Source organism: Pholis gunnellus (assembly GCF_910591455.1).
Source record: "Pholis gunnellus genome assembly, chromosome: 9".
NCBI lineage: Eukaryota > Metazoa > Chordata > Actinopteri > Perciformes > Pholidae > Pholis > Pholis gunnellus.
Genome location: NC_136535.1, coordinates 5,155,772 through 5,160,086, shown reverse-complemented (window position 1 = coordinate 5,160,086; position 4,315 = coordinate 5,155,772).

The following is a 4,315-nucleotide window of genomic DNA, read 5'->3' as shown; positions in this document are numbered from 1 at the left end:
TTTCCCTCGGAGCTGTGAGGCTGCTGGGAGGAACCGGCCGCTCCTACAGGCTTGAAAGCGGCACCGACAAGCTGCACGCGCCGGGGAGTGATGCTTCCGGTGTCACCTTTCAAAGTAATTCATGTGCGCGTTTTAGCTTTCATCTTCCCCCCCACACCAACACAAACTTCCACAAACACCTCTCAGGTTTTTTGTTTAATTGTGCAGGGGGGCTTTTTTCTTTTTCTCTTACACAAATGTATTATATTTGCTTGAATAGGACTTTTCTAAAAAACCTGCACAGCTCCTCCATATTAAATTCTAGATGTATTGTACATATTTGTATAGTATTATTTCCTTTTTATTGTTTTTCTCTTCCATTCTATATTTTTGTTTCTTGTACATATTTTTGGGTACTTTTGAAATTCTTATTATATTTATTTATATATATATCTTTCTTTTACCTTGTGTTTTCATTCTTTTTTACTATGTTTATGTTATGCTGCAATATGTTAAGGCATTTGTATGTGCAAACCTGGCAATAAACTGGATTGTGATTTTCAACAAGAAATGTATTTAATCAATTCTTAAAATGTCCCTAGTATCCATCTTCCATAATAATGTTAATGCCTCCAACTTGTATTATCAATTTGCAAACGAACAGCAAAGTGCATTTGTGGTTTATTTTGTTTAAATCCTGTTTATGTAAATCCTCACACAAAGTTATGGTATTTTATTTTGAAGAGAACGTCGCGTATGTCGCCCTGTGGAACTGTATTCGTGTGTAAATTGACACACCTGTCTGCAGGAGCTTCTATAGGCCCAGACAGCTCATGAATATTCATAAACTATTTGAACGTGAGCTTCTGAACCAATGAAACATTTTAAATATATATATATACACATACATAAAACTAGTAATTAATCTGTGATCGTTTTACACTAACATTATGACAGTTCAGTTTAGTTTAAGGTTGAGACGAGTATCCTTTGCATGTGCAGGGAAATAAGAGTAAAGAAGCCACTTTGTGAGCAGAAGGATGCAGGTTTCTGTTGTTGAGGTGCCCTTGAGCAGCACATTTGACTCCAAACTGCAACAGTGTCTCATCTGTTGCCAGACTTGAACACTACTTGTATTGAGGAGTTTTTTATGTGTGATTTTTCTGTAACAGTGTGACAGTGCAGCGAGGAGGTGTTGCTGAAAAACTGTAATCGTGCTCCGAATCCCGAGGCCCATATTTTAGCAAGTAGAATATCAGTATGAGTATTGAACCAGGACAGGAAGAATGATATGTTTTTACAGTGGCGGACTCATGCTGTCTGAGGGGCATGGGCGTAAAACGTATACAAAGGGCACTGGTGCGGCATGCGGTGGGGCACCAGCACGCAGAAAATACCCTGTTAGGGGGCCTTTGATCGCTTCTTCTCCACTAAAAGGGCATTTTAAAGTGAACTTCATCATGTTTCCTCCACTGGACAGACATCCAAAGGGTGCTTCATCACTTTTTACCCACTGAAAGGGCATCCAAAGGGGACCTTTATCATGTTTTTTTTTCCACTGGAAGGGCAACCTTTAAGGGAACTTCATGATGTTTTCCCCACTGGAAGGGCATCTTAAAGGGCATGTCATGATGTTTTCTCCAGTAGAAGGGCATCTTAAAGGGCACGTCATGATGTTTTCTCCACTGGAAGGGCATCTTAAAGGGCACGTCATGAAGTTTTCTCCACTGGTAGGGCATCTTAAAGGACATGTCATGATGTTTTATCCACTGGAAGGGCATCTTAAAGGACTTCATGAAGTTTTCTCCACTGGTAGGGCATCTTAAAGGGCATGTCATGATGTTTTCTCCACTAGAAGGGCATCTTAAAGGGCACGTCATGAAGTTTTCTCCACTGGTAGGGCATCTTAAAGGGCATGTCATGATGTTTTCTCCACTGGAAGGGGCTCCTAGGGGGCACTTCTTATTTCAAATGTATCTACCATGTGTGCATCCAGGAGGATACCTTTGCTGCAGTTTGGTCAAACATGGGGGTACCGCCCCTCTGAGTCCACCAGTGTTTGTTTGTGAATTCTCTGAGCATCACCAGATGATGCAGGGCAAGAAGGTGCTCTTTAATTTGAATGTAATGTGTACTGTAATAGCGTCCAGTGTCTCAGCCTCCGCTGATAGGGGGAAAAAATGAAACAAGCTGAAAGGGAGAAATCAATTTTTAGTGGTTGATTCATGTCCAGCCGGTGAACCATCAAGAGGTCAAGATCCAAACCTCTCGAGAGCCACTGACCCAGAGGACTGACACTCATAAAACAGAGACGCCTGATCCACGGTATCATCCATTACACGGAGGCTCTGGCTGATTTGGAGCGTAGCTGTCTGCCCCCCCGCCTGCAGGAGCCACCTACAGAAGTAGGTCATGCTCAGGCTGTCCCGGCCCATTAGCGTCACCGCGGCCCAGAGCGGCATATAGACTGCAGCAGGACCCTGCCTCAGCTCTGATGTCGTCATGTGATGCCATATAGTGCAGCTCGGCTACCAACAGCTCTGTGATTGGTCAGCTGGCTCATTAGCAGGAAGGAGCCACTTCTGAATGGAATGTTTTTGAACTGAACAAAGACAAGTAGAGTTCCAAACGTAGCCGGTGATGTTTACATCGGAGCTGCTGATATGAATGCTGAGGCACAAAAACTCAGCCAGTGTTTTGTGTTTGCAAGCGACACATTCTCATAGTCCTCAGTTTATTCATATGTCCTACAAACAACATGATTAATATGATCGTACAGCAATATTTCCCATTATAACACATTTTTATATAATCTTTCAAAGAATGACAACATATCTCATTAAAAAACTAGACAAATGAATGTTTTATCTGTTTTGTGGAAACCGTTTTCTCTCTCCTAAAGAACTGGTTTCTCTAGAAACGTTAGTGATTCTCCGGCATTGATCTGAGGTGCAACAGATATTTCAGAGACTGCAGTCGAGGTAAGTGAAAAAATATGATTTAGCTTTTTTTGTTCTTGTACTGGCTGCCACCGTTGTAGATTTGTTCATACATTGAATTTTGAGAGTGTTTGTAGTTCTTTGTTTTTGGGGTCAGCTGAGCCTTTGGGGTTATATTTGTCTCGCGTTTGCCATCCGGTGGTTGAGCCCACGCAGTCCGTTACTCGGAGCGTAGAGGGGCGATGGCTTTTATTTTCATCCACATAAGTTCCTGTGAGATCACACAAAGGAGGCAAGTTTAGTCGTCTCATATTCATTCCAATAAAGCACTCCGAGGAGTGACAGAGAGACAGTGTGTCGTTAGGGCGAACTTTCACATTGCAATCCTAAAACAACAGGAGTATAACACAGTAAAAACACTCTGCATTAAACATGTTCCATCAGTTACACACACACACACACACACACACACTCTGGTATTTGTAACTCTGACTGTTCTCGCTTTAAAGAATGGTGCTGGAGGACGGATATTTACACATACCAGACATCAGCAAAGAATAGAGGGCCGTTTCTCAAAATATCTCCTGTGGTCAGGTCGTTCACACACATGCAGAGAATGTAGAGAAGTCACAGAGAAGTTCTTCATAACCAGACTCGCACACAAAGATCCGGTGTACATTTGTCGAATCATGGAAACAAAACTGACAAGACCAAAGAAACCAGCTCGACGTAAATACTCAGAAGCACCACGAATGTAAAAGCATGCAGGTATTATCAGCTAAATGTATCTGGTAAGTAATAGTAATAGTACTGATAGTGCAGTGTAACGCTCCCTCAGTGTTTTCTATGTTTCTGGATTAATGTCACTGCTGCATTAATGTGAATGTTGTATTTTACTGCTGTATATGTGTTTAACTCCTATATGTCCTGTGGGTTAGTTTAATCTACATCAATATATATATTCTAGAAGATCATCACATGGTCCTGTGAGAACCACGTATCTCTAAAAACACAGTTTAGTGTGTCTCTGTGGTCATTCGGTCTCTTTGCAGTTGTTTTTTGTGTCTCTTTGTAAATATTTTGGTCTTTTTGTAGTTCCTTTTATTTCGGTTTTGTTCGTTTGGCCCATTTTGTAGTTGTGTTTTGCTTCTTTGTTTTTTCCTCGTCTCTTTGTAGCTGATGTTTGTGTTTCTTTGTGTGGTTGTTTCACAGTCATTGTGAGTCTTTGCAGCTGTTTGGTCTCTTTGTAGTCCTTTTTATATTACTTCCTGGTTGCTTTGACTCCTTTATTCTTTATTCACGCAGCGTGACGCTGCAACAAAAGCCTAAACGGAAGTAATGAGTTCCAAACCTCTGTACATCGTTTTACAATCAAGTACACGTCAGATGAACGGATC